At 35.8% G+C, this 13,716-nt stretch overlaps 1 protein-coding gene across 2 annotated transcripts in view; it reads right to left on the reverse strand.

Annotated features, from left to right (window-relative positions):
- Positions 1-2,369: 2,369 nt before the first annotated feature.
- Positions 2,370-13,716, reverse strand: part of LOC103697634 (RNI-like superfamily protein) — a 33,347-nt gene continuing 22,000 nt past the window's right edge. Inside the window, exon 2 of one of the 2 annotated variants that reach the window (XM_088719828.2) lies at positions 2,370-9,996. The gene's annotated coding sequence lies outside the window, so the exon portion shown is untranslated. Of the gene's footprint in view, positions 13,537-13,716 lie in introns of both variants that reach the window. The other variant, XM_089930116.1, reaches the window with a different exon arrangement.

The raw sequence follows: 13,716 nt of genomic DNA on the forward strand, positions 1-13,716 counted from the left end.
GAAACCTTTCTTACTTCCATCCATGCTGAACCTCTTCAGATTCTTATACCAAGTATATAGGATGCTTCATCCAAGTCTTTCATGGAAAATTTCTTTGATAGCCAAGTCTTGACCGATTGCATCATTGGAACATTATTTCCAATGACCAATATATCGTCCACATATAATATCAAGAAGACAATAGCACTCCCACTAGTCTTCTTGTACACACAAAGTTCATCTATATTTTTAATGAAGCCAACTCTTTGACTATCATGTCAAAATGGATGTTCCAACTCTTAGATGCCTGCTTTAATCCATAAATGGATTTCTTAAGCCTACATACTTGATTTGCTCTCCCTCTTGAGACAAATTCTTCTGGCTGTGTCATATAAACCTCTTCCTCAAGGTGACCATTAAGGAAGGCGGTTTTGACATCCATCTGCTAGATCTCATAATCATAGTATGCAGCTATAGCAAGCATAATCCAAATAGATTTGAGCATAGCTACTGGCGAAAAAGTTTCATCATAATTAATACCTTGTTTTTGCCTGAAATTTTTTGCCACTAGCCTGGCCTTGTAGGTTTCTACTTGGCCATCAGCTCCTATCTTCTTTTTGTATACCCATTTGCACCCTATTGGAATCACTCCCTCAGGTGCATCAACCGAAGTCCACACGTGGTTTGTATACATAGAATCTATCTCGGATTTCATGGCGTCCAGCCATCTGTCAGAGTCCCTACTCTTGACAGCTTCCGAATAGGTCAGAGGGTCATCGTTATCAACGATGTGGGCTTCATCATTCTCAATGATAAACCCATATCTCTCAGGTGCATTTCACACTCTTTCTGACCTTCGGAGAGGAGTAGTGTGTAGTGGTTGTACCTTTTTTATGGGTACATCTGGTTGAGGATTATTATGTGTCTCACCTTGTAGGTCTTGAACTTCATCAAGTTCAATTCTTCTATCCTTGCCATTTTCTAAGAAAAACTCTTTTTCCAAGAAAGTGGCATGTCTAGCAACAAATACCTTTTGTTCGGTAGGATCATAGAAGATATATCTTAAACTATCTTTAGGATAACCTACAAATATACACTTGTCCGATCTAGCACTTAGCTTATGTCCAAAATTTCTTTTGATATAAGCATGACAACCCCATATTTTAAGATACTTAAGATTAGGTTTTTTTCCTTTCCATATCTCATATGGAGTGCTAGATACAGACTTAGATGGTACTCTGTTTAATACTAATATAGCAGTTTCTAGGGCATATCCTCAGAAGAAAATTGGAAGATTTGTGAAGCACATCATGGACCGTACCATATCTAATAAGGTATGATTTCTTCTTTCAGCTACACCATTTAATTGTGGCGTATATGGAGGTATCCATTCAGAGAGTATACCCTATAATTTAAGATAGTCTAAAAATTCACTAGAAAGGTATTCTCCTCCTCGATCAGATCGAAGAATTTTAATACACTTTTCAGTTTGTTTTTCGACCATACTTTGATACTCTTTAAATTTATCAAAGGCTTCGGATTTATGTTTCATTAGATACACAAAACCGAACTTTGATAAGTCATCAGTAAATGTGATGAAGTAAGAGTATCCACCTCTAGCTGGAGTTGACATAGGACCGCACACATCAGTGTGTACGAGTTTTAACAACTTGCTTACCCTTTCTCCATGTTCCGAGAATGGAGACTTGGTCATTTTACCCATAAGACAAGATTCACAAGTTCCTAATGATTCAAAATCATAAGGATCAAAGAATTTATCTTTATACAACTTGTGTAACCTTGTCTCACTAATATGACCTAATCGGTAATGCCAGAGGAGGGTATTATTGATATCCTCTCTTTTTCTTTTATTATCTTTGCCAATATGAAACATAACATTATTAAGACATAATACTAAAAGACCATTTTCCATAGTGCCATGACAATAATACTCATTAGATAAAGAAATAGAGCAACCATTGCTCTTTCCATTTATTTCGAATCCTTTCTTAAGCAACAAAGGAATTGAAATTACATTTCTAATAATTTTTGGCATAAAATAACAGTCTTCTAGCTTCAAGAACTTTCCGGAGGGTAGCTCCAGTATGTAGGTGCCAACAGCTTCAGCCTGGATGGATTCTCCTTTGGTGCCATATAGCTCGAAGTCATCTTTCTTCAAACTTCTAATTTTTTGCAGTCCATGCAAAGATTTGCATATGTGAGAACCACAACCAGTATCCAATACCCATGAATTAGAATCAGAAGAACTTAATGTCATATTGGCATGTAATAAAAACATACCTTTTGATGCAACACTTGCATCAGGTTTCACACTTGCAAGAAAGCTCTTGCAGTTCTTTTTCCAATGCCCCGTCTTGCCGCAGTGGAAACAGGTACCGGGTCCAGAGATTTTCTTTTCCTTTTTTTTTGATGCGACTCTTAGGGTCTAGTTTTTTCCTTGAACCCTTGTTGCCCGACTTCTTCTTTGAGCTCTCACCAACAAGAAGGATCGGACCCTTGTCCTTCTTGATGTGAGACTCTGCTGTTTTCAGTATATTTAGAAGCTCAGGCATGGAGGAATGCAGTTTGTTCATGTGATAATTCACGACAAACTGCGAGAATGAGTTAGGTAGTGATTGCAGGATCAAATCCTGACTGAGCTCACTGTCCATAGCAAAACTAAGTTGACTCAATCAAGTGATCAAGTCTATAACCTTTAAACAGTGGTCTTGCACAGACGACCCCTCGATCTCTCATATCTAGCAATTCTGTTCTGCTCACCATATAACTCCTTCAAGTTAAGGAGTATGGAGTGAGTATCCATGCTATCATGCTGCCTCTGCAATTCATTGCTTATAGAAGCAAGCATGATACATTTGACAGTCAAACTGTCATGTTTCCACATACGATATGTAGCCAATTCCTCCTCAGTTGCATCTTCCCCTGCTGACCCTAGGTCAGGGGTTTCAAGAATATAGGAAAGTTTTTCTTGTGTGAGAACAATCTTTAAATTCCTCAACTAGTCCGCATAGTTGGGACCAGTTAATTTGTTTGTATCTAAGATACCTCTAAGTGAGAGTGAAGATGCCATTTGTGCAGAATTAATCTACAATTACAAAGAACACTAATATAAGCAGACAAATCATGATGACATGTATACAATCAGACAAAGATTTTTATCTAATTGTTACTCCCACTATTTTATCGAATATCATAACCCTCAAGTTTGATGAACGAGAAAATACTAATTTTCTTAGTGGGGTTGAGATCCAAAGATCTTGTGGGAATCACAACAATCCCTTATAAGTTCAAAGGTAGGAAACTCTTTCCAATTGCATCCCATGCAATTTCCAACTTTATTCTGTCCTCTAGCACACATATAGCCTTGTGGAAATCACAACAAACTATTGTGTCTAGTTAAGTCAAACCCTTCATTTTTATACAGTCATATTTGAATAATGCTGTCCTTGTGGGAATCATAACAAGGCAACATATTAAAATATGTCATATGCATCATATGCACCAAGATATTACAATATCAATCCCTAATACTAGCCTTGTGGGAATCACAACAAGCTAACGTAGATATTAACATAATAATATCTAAGCATGAAGGAAGGAACTTTGTAGTGTTATATCAACAATTAGCTTATCCATGGAGGTCAATAAAATAGTTGGCCAGGTAAGCAGGTGGGAGGCTCTCCTTACATAGTAAGGTTCTAATTAAATAACCACCTAGAGCCTCTTCCCTAGACGCCAACTCAGTCAATTGATTCAGAATGGCTCAGCTTAAAGCATTTAACACTACGACTTAATTATGAATTTAGTGAGGGCTTTCAATTAGTAGTATCTTACTAATATTAGGCTCAACCATAAAGGACAATCAAATAATTGACCAGGAAAGCAGGTAGGAGGCACTCCTCACTCAGAGAGTGAGGTCCTAATTAAGTAACCACCTGTGGCTTCCTTCCTAGACACCAACTGAGTCGATTGTTCCAGAATAGGTTAGCCGAAAGTTTTTCATACTACTATATTGGTCTCATTGCACATTCAATAATTTAGCACTAGCAATTATACTGTGCTACAACATAAATATAACACTATCTCATAGCATAAACTAATCATGCATACAAACAACCTAGCTATCTCATAACATCAGGATAATAGCATGTTTTATCATTTGGTTAAACTGATTAAGGGTGGCTCTGATACCACTGTTGGGTTTTCTAGTGCCCTAGGGCGCAGCGGAAGATTTAGGATTATAAAAATTTTCGTATAAAACCCATTATATGAAACCCTAATAAGCCAAGACCACCTTAATAATATAACTAAATAATGTAGAAAACATAATTTTGGTATAGAAGAATACCTGTCAAGCTATATCCAATATGTCTGAAGATGTCCTAAGGTGCCCAAATGTTCACCCTCCAATGTTGATCCACACAGGAATGGGTTCAAGACTCTAGCTCCACCAAAACATGATTCTAGTTGTTCAATCCTTCCAAAGGACTTAATTGGCTGATTTTCCTTCACTTTCTTCTTCCTTTCTACCTCTAAAACATTCACTAGTCTTTTTGTCCTAAAGAAGATCCTCTTGTCTTGGGTTAGGACAAAAGAGAGAGGCTTATAAGAAAGAAGGGATAAGGGAGAGAGAAGGAGAGGCTTTTTCTCGGATGATCTTTAGAACCCTGGGGCGCCTCCTTATTTATAAGAGATGGAGGGATGCATCACAAAGGGATGCATCCCATCCACACACCTCATCATGATGAGGCGTGTGCCAAGAGGGGCATCCCATCATGATGGGGCGCTAAGGAGAAGGGTGTATCAAGCTTTAGAAAAAGTCGTATCTAATGATACGCTTCTTTCTCACGTCTCCATCTTAAATTCCGATGATCCAAGGGCCCAAATGCAGGGAACCAAAGCCAATGGTCCAAATCTAGACGCTATCTAATGGTCCAAATCAAGGCATCACCATCCAGGTTGCCATCCAATGGTCCAGAAGCAAGATGCCATCACTAATGGTCCAGATTCAGGCGCTGAGCAATGGTCCAGATCTTTCATCCAGAAAGCCATCCAGTGGTCCAGATTCAGGCATTGACCTATGGTCCAGATCTTTCATCAGGGAGCCATCCAATGGTCCAAAATAAGGCGCCAACCAGTGGACTAGATCCTTCATCCAGGAAGCCATCTAATGGTCCAGATGAAGACGCCAACCAGTGGACCAGATCCTTCATCCAGGAAGCCATCCAATGGTCCAGAAGTGAAGGCCCTATCAAACCCAATCCAATTGGGTTTAACCAACTTAAAGGAAACATTAAACCTAATCAAATCATGTCTAATTAAAGCCAAATGGGTTCCAACTCTTGGCTAACCCATATTAGGTCATGATCTAATCATATTAGATCAACCTAATCTAAGAATCAGATTCGAATTTAATTTGAATCAGGAGCTAGGGTTTGCAACACGTGCTAGCATGTTCATCTTGCAAACATCATCTAATCCAATTAGACCCTTGATCAATTCCATTGTGTGTGACCCATTAGGTTCCTTATCTTAGCCAGCAGTAGGTGCAGGTGCAAGTTGACCTAACCTGATTGGAAGATCAATCACCCTCTACATCAAACATATATAAGATGTGCCAGTCTTTCCGGTAATATTGATCCCCGACTCAATATACCAATTTGACTGGGAATATTCTAAATTAGGATTTTAGGATTTTAGGTCTCACTGGTATGATCTCATCATAACCCTAAAACCAATGTCCTAATTTATGGGGTTCATCATCTAACAATAAAATAGATAAGCAGCAAATGATGAAACACAATGCCTTTATTGAGATATATCAAGTGTCAAAGCACATGATTTGGAGGATTACAAAGAGAAATCCATCAAATGATTGGCTCATAGGGCATCTACTCTTTCAGCTACTGCAAAAGCTATGAACTTATAAGTGGAGAGCAAATTGAAGAATGACCTTCAATCTTTGTGTACTCTCTCCTAATTAAATTATTTAGGATTCAGAAGTAAAAGAAATTATTTTATCTACTAATAGTGGATAAATAGGCATATTACCAAACCATGCCCCCATTTCCACAACTGCAGATATAGGTCTTTTTAGAATACACCTCAATGACCATTAGTTAATGGTGGCTCCGATGGGTGGTTTCGCTAGAACGAGTAATAATAAGATTACCATTATAGAAAATGAAGCCGAGATTAGTACCGACATTGATCCGCAAGACGCTTAGCAAGCTCTTGAAATAGTTGAAGCAAACTTGAGTAGATCTCAGGGTAAGAGACAAGCAATTGAAGTGAATTTAACTTCAGACGAGCTAGGCACAAGTAGAGGTGGTAAATGATATTTCCTCATGGTCAAGTCAATACATCAAATAATCAAAAGATGATCTTTAGAAGTGTATTATTATATACCATATTTTGATTCTTCCAGTTGAACATAATCAAGTCTAATCTGATATAATGAAAAAAAGAAAATGGGTAAAAAAATTTATTAGATACCAGTCAATTGACTTATCCAACAAGTTCTAGATATTATTGGATTTGAACTAATGACTCCTGCCGTATAAAAGCAATACTCAAACCACCAAGTTAATTAAGTTATTTATCACCAAAAAGAGTTACATTACTTTTATTACGAGCAAAACCAAACTATAGGTCCAAATAATTTTGACCATCCCTTTTAGAACTTGATTCCAGCGAGTGCTCATTAAAATCTCTGATGAGCACTGTGAGCGAAGACCGTTGGAATTCAAAAGAAAAGAGGAAGGAGCTAGCGGTGGTCTAGCAATAGTGATCGACAAAACCTATCAGAGGTAAGACAAAAGAGGATGTGGGAGATTTTTAAATAGCTAATGGGGCCTAGATTTCCTAACTTCTATAGGAAATCAAGATGGAGTAGGAATCTGTCTCCTACTCCAAGTTGAACAGAGCTCTATTTTTTTTTCTCCATCTTTTACCCCAAGTCGAATAGGGCTCTGTCCTTTTATTTTTCCGTTTCCTACTCCAACTTTTGCATCTAGGCCGGTCAAGTGATCTAGGCCTAGTTTCTTATTACCTAGGTTGGGTGTTACATATTTTTAAGTAATACCAATTTGTTAGCAGTAAATAGATTAGAGAGCTATCATGTGGAATTTTGGAATATCCATCTTGATAAGAAATTATCCATATGTTAATATATCTATGACAAGGGCTATAGCTCAGTTACCTCATTTACACACCAATACTTTTTAAGGTAGCCCATTATGCAATAAACACAATTGATCATATTGACAAATTGATATCTTAGTCCACGGATTCGAGGGAACAAGAGAATAATAGCCTGATAAATATTAGGTACGGTTTGATTCAGGTGCGAATTCATATGCCAAATTAAATAAAACCTACCTTTTTATCATTGGTTATTTGTGAATCTGGAGAACCAAAAATTGGCAGTTGATGTGGAAAGGAACCATGGAACACCTAGTTTAGATTAATATTTAGGAATAGATCTTATCATCTTTTTATCCTCTCAAAAAATCAAAATGATTGAAGATTTTCTATTTGGAAGTGTCTTAGGTCTATTTCCTATTACTTTGGCAAGATTAATCATAATTTCATCTATTTCAGCCTGCACTTTATAAATTTCATCGATACAAAATAAGAAATGGTCTCTGCAATGCATAAATGGTTATGAGTTCACATTCTCATCATTTTTAGTAAAATCAAGTATGTAGTGTAGATATTCATAAACTGCTCTACTGTAGTTCTTTGCAGAAAATCTCAATTTTGGCTTAATAGTACATCCCAATAGAAGACGACCATACTTATTCAACTTATCTCTTTCAATTTAAATGCCATAGGTGAGCCTTAAAAAGTCTTGGAATAAGAAGGGGGAATTCGCATATTCTTCGAATGTAGAGCTCATAGGGCTTTGAAACCAAATACATTTACCCACAATAGAAGTTGCAAGTTTCTGGATGACAAGCCTAAATGTTATCTTAAGAATGATATCGATATTGATGATAATGATGATATTGCTATTGATAATAATGATGATATTGATATTGATGATAGTGACGATATTGATGATGACCTTGATATGGAGCTACTAACTATAGTGAATGTGCTATGTTCAATGACGAAAATAGACCGATTTGATGTCACCTTTCAATTCAAATTAGCAAATGCAATGTCTTCTTGCATAATATGAAACATTGATGATCTATAAGTGAATGAGTCGAATTACTTATCTCTCAGTCTATTAGAGAATTATCTCTCCAAGGATTATGAAAGATGTTCCACTAGAAATATTCTTATTGCTTCGATTCATATTTCTTAAAAACTGGATCCCGCTCTAATAGCTTCGAATAAATTAAATACATGCATTAAGATATGGAGGCTTGTTATCCCACAAGAATGAAAGCACTTTTTCATTCTTTCATAGGGATTTCACTTGCAAAAAAAAAAAAGTTCCATACTAATGTATATAGGTCCATAACCATGGGTTCCAATGCACGGGATCTTACAGCACTAATCGATGATGCCCTATCAAATTGTAGCACTAATCGATGAGATCCTATCAAATAGTATTATGTAGAAGAAATCAACTATAGACAACTTCTGTAAGATCAGTTCAGGATCATTGAATCCTTTTCTATTTGATAGGAAGGATTATTGCACAAAATGAACTTCTAAGTAATTTCCCTATAGATCCTTTATCTATCTATATAAAGAAGAAATCATGCATGCCCCAATGTTCTTCCAACCTTCGTCTTCATTTTCTAGACTATATTGATATTGATATGTTTCTGATTACTTGATTGGCAGCATAAAATGAAGCTGCTTTTCCCTTTTTTATCATTGCCAATCTAATAAGCCTGCATATCATCTGGTAATAAAGAACTGGATAACCTGGTCAATAGAGCTGTTCATGACTACCTCGAACAAAAAAACTTGAACGGCATCTTTTGGTTGGGTATTAGGGATCGAGGACAAGTACCATATTTAAACAGTTACATGTACAGTTAAATAGTACCTGTAGATCAAGCTTGAAGACATCTAAATGAATGCTGAGCACAGCCAACTATGTGTACAATATGACAATTTTTTAAATTATACAAAAAAAGAAGTATTTGAGAAATTTGACAGCAAATTGTAGGCATTAAACTTGGTCTGGATTGTCATAGCCAGAATCTTCTTCTTACATGCCATGTCCAGTTTGGATCCAGCTCATGTTCGTGTACCCATTCTTGATGCTTTCGACTCAGGTCATCTTTTATATCTATCTTATGCTATCTAATCAACCATAATTTGTTCTCACTTGTATTAGCTAACATCATATCATTTATCATTTACGAATTGCAGTACTATGTATATCGTTAAAAAGAATGACATGAGCCTTTTTATTATTTTATGATAACTAGCATTTTGTATGGATGCTTCAGGCCTTCCCATAAAGATCTTTGGTTCTCCACACCTGCACCTGGACAAGATGCAATCTCCAAGAACATACTGAAAATTACAAATGCAATCGTCGCAATCACAATCTTCAATTCACATGTGCCACAAGTGGGTACTTTTGGGATCTGTTTTGCTTCATTATGCTGCACTAGATCAAAACAATGGTGGTATTTATATTTTTCTGTTAAATGAAATAGTATTTTATGAGAATGGAAATTCTCTGATCAACTGACAATTCTTGTGCTTATGCTCAAGAGATGGATCTAGGATCCCGAGCATCTCAAATGGGAATAAAAGAGCTACTGAACATATTTAAATGAAATTAATTATTGCCATGTGAAACCTCCGACATTTTTCCAGTTTCAAACATAAAACCATCCACACTACTCCAAATTAACATGCTTAATTCTTGTTGGGAATTCTAGGTAGAAAATATGAGAATATACTTCACGAGTGAAAAACAAAAAAGACAGAGTATTGGTATCTGATAAAACATATTCACATTCACAACAAAGAGTAAATGGCTGCACTAGGATCATTAGTGGAGACTTGCATAATACCCTGTAGGAGGAACAACATGAGAGGTAAGTTGATTAATTTAGTCTTGGAGTCATTAACAATATCAAGCCCTGGGTCAATACTTTGCTGAAAGAAACCAATTTAAAAGGATCCCCTATGGTGTTTTACTTTTAATGTGGAGAATAGCTATGCAAAATGTATATATCAAGATCTCAGTGATGCATGAGGCTGCAGTGCCAAATGCTAAACATAGTATTGACTAGGCCAATGAGCATTAAGAGCTTTTCATTTCTCTTGGTTTCATTTGCTTCAATATAGAATGTAACCAATTGTCTTACCCTTCAAAAGCATTACACATGTTAACGTTTTTGAAACATAGTGTACCCTTTATGCCAACTTGTGTACCTTCATCACAATTTTGGGAAGCTTCCTTATTTCTTATTTATGCAAAAAAGATGGTTTTAAGGCTTGCACTAATTTCTAGGAGAGATTCTGAGTTAGGGCTAGATGGATCAGGGTCTTACAACGCGGTTCATTCTACAGCTGCATCTACCTCCCCTATTTAAGCAGTGCAAAGCAGATGATACTAATATAGTCCATTGGATTCTTGATTGAAAATTTTCTCCTGAGCTAATATGAATTCTTGATTGAAATTCTGCTGAATTTTTTATTTTCATTATTGGTTTGGATACTACAGCTAGTTCTGTTTTTGATCTGGTTATCTGTTGTCTTTACAGGTGCTCTGATGACATGTGCTCCGACATTTGTGTCTATCAAATATAATTTTAATTGGCAATTACACCTCCTCTATTTTGTGTATATTGCACCTTTGGTATCATGCTCTGATGAAGTAGTGAATAAATTTACGAGTAATGTAGGATGGTGATGCATGATTTAGGAGGCCCTAACATGGCCTCTAGAAGTTTATTCCACAGAAAGAGTCCAACTGAATGGATTGAAGGCATTTGCACTGGCTTGTAATGAAATGGTATAAAACAATTATTATGTCAACAAATATTAATTACTAAATTTAAAATTTTCTTACTATTTTTGTAATACACAACATGATAAAGTGATACATGAGAAGCTCAAAAAAATTGCATATTAGGACTGCAAACCCAATTGTCATCATTATAGACAGTCTTTTAGTGGATCGCCCTAGAGCTAAATAATGTTGATATTTTATACACAATAGAAGTCGGTGGTCGCCACAAAGAGGTAATCTACCTTCCTTGGAGTCATTTCTTCCTTCTTATAAATTTGATTAGTAGGTACCAAATTTACAATATTTTGCATTTGTTTAGTATAAATTAACTTATGATTTCCTAGGGATTTAACAAACAATTATAGAAATATTTTATGTTAAGATGAACATTGTCACAGTATACTCATATGATGTAACTTGTTGAATTCTATTGATAGGTACCAGATGTCTCCAATGCTCCTAATGCTTCACTGCATTTGGTTGAGCATAACCTTCAACTGGGTAAACACAAATGACTTTATCGTTTGTCATAGTATTATATTCATATACCGTTGATATTAAGAGTGCTTTCTTATAATATTATCATTAACTTGATATCATTTTTGTTTTGCAGGTAACTGTATGATATGAATCATATCTTAATGGACTTCATCTTCCTTGTTACTGTTTGGAAATGAGACTGCTTGTTTAGGTTCTTTGTTTGTAGTTTGACCTAATATTTAGGTCCTGTTTGGGAGAGCTTTTAGAGGGCCAAAAAGCACTTTCTGGCCCTCCAAAAGTACTTTTAGATAAAAAATGGTGTTTGGTAAAATTTTCGGAAAGCTGTTTCAGCTTTTGCGGGAAGCTGAAAACAGCTTTTGGGGAGAAGCTCCAATTTGAAACTTTCCGAAAATGCTGTTTTCAGCTTTGTCGGGAAGCTCTATTTTTGACCAAAATACCCCCATTTTAAAAATAAATTTTCTCCCCAAAACCTCATCTCACCGCCTGTTCCTCTCCCACCCACGCCCCCACCCCCCCTTGCAGTGCCGCACCCCCTCCCTCTCCCCCGCCGCTGCAATGCCTCCCTCTCCCCCGCCGCTGTAGTGCCGCACCCCCTCCGGCGCCGTCGGCCACACGGGAGGAGAATCCTTCCCAGGGGGCCAACCGCGGCCGCCGAGACTGCCGCAGGCGCCGCCGGCCCCCTCCCGCGGCCGCCACGGCCTGGCCCCCTTCCGGCGCTGCCGACCGCGCGGGAGGAGAAGAGCGGAGAAGGGGAGAGAGGAAGGAAGGAGAAGAAGAGAAGAAAAAAAGAAAAGAAAAAGAAAAGGAAAAAAAAAAGAAGAAAAGGAAAGAAAAAAAGAGAAGAAAAGAAAAGAATAAATAAATAAATAAATAAATGCATAAATAAATATTTATATAAATGAATGAATGAATGAATAAATAAATAAGATAATAAATAAATACATTTCAATGAATAAATATTTATATCATAATACATTAATATGTTATTTTAAATAATTTAATATTATGTTATATTATGAGAAATTAATTAATACTAATAATTATAATATTTTATATCTTTATTATTGTATTATACTATAAATATAATATATATTACATTATATCATAATATATTAATATGTTATGTTACATAATTTAATATTATGTTATATTATAGAAAATTAATTTACTCTAATAATTATATTACTATGCAATGTCATATTACTATATTATAATAATAATATTTTATATTACAGTAATATTATACTATATCGTATATTATGTATTAATATATGTTATGTTTTATTATGCTCTATTGTATAATACTATGCAATTCCTTTATGGTAATTTTGTCATATAAAAGTACTTTCTCAGTTTGTTTACCAAAAATATGTTAAAGTGCCACAGCACTTTAAAAATATAGTTACCAAACAGCAAACAGCTTTTTATAACAGCTCTACTTCAAACAGCTCTTCTTCCAACAGCTCTACTGCCAACAGCTCCTCCAAACAGGGCCTTAGGCATTGATCAGGTTGTTTAATTTGGATGTAAACTTTCACGTGAATTGTGCGATGTTATTTTGGTTCAACAACTATATATGTTTTATAGTGTGCAAACTAGTGTGCAAATTTGAATGTTTTTTACAAATTTGTGGATGCAATAACATTCATATAGGAGCATGTCATTATAGAAACATACAGGGATGTGATATTGAGGATACATATACCATATATGCACTTATCTAATATGTACATGGAAGATCAAAACCTCATATTAAACATATACATATTATATAGACACACACAAATGTGTGTCAAGACTGTTGCACTAAAGTTCAAATAGTGATGGTTTCTGATCATCATGATATAATTGTTTAGCTTCCCCCATCCATAATGGTGGTCAAAATCATGGTGACAAGCCAAAATTATAATGACAGTTCTAATTGTCACTACATAAAAGCAACATTAGTGATTTCTGATAGTCACCGTGAGGTACAGATTTATTTAGCTACACTTCATCAAAAATTTATAATGATGGTTAAAAATATTGCAAGAAGTTGTACTTATAGTAGCTTGGTGTAAATGTCACAATAAGATGGAAGCTGTAGCGGCTTGTAACTGTCAATTTAGAAAGTGAATTCGTTTATCAATAATTTAAAACTGATCCATAGTGACAAGGAAAATCGCTGCGACAAATTGAACTTAAAGCAATGGTTATAACTGACATGATATAATAGCAATATTAGCGATTGCCTAACCAATGCCAAAGAAATTGTCCATTTCCATCATCACAATTTA

The sequence above is a fragment of the Phoenix dactylifera genome, chromosome 4, assembly GCF_051530095.1.
Source record: "Phoenix dactylifera cultivar Ajwa chromosome 4, Ajwa_hap1_PhDact_Kaust_v1.1, whole genome shotgun sequence".
In the NCBI taxonomy this organism is placed as follows: Eukaryota; Viridiplantae; Streptophyta; class Magnoliopsida; order Arecales; family Arecaceae; genus Phoenix; species Phoenix dactylifera.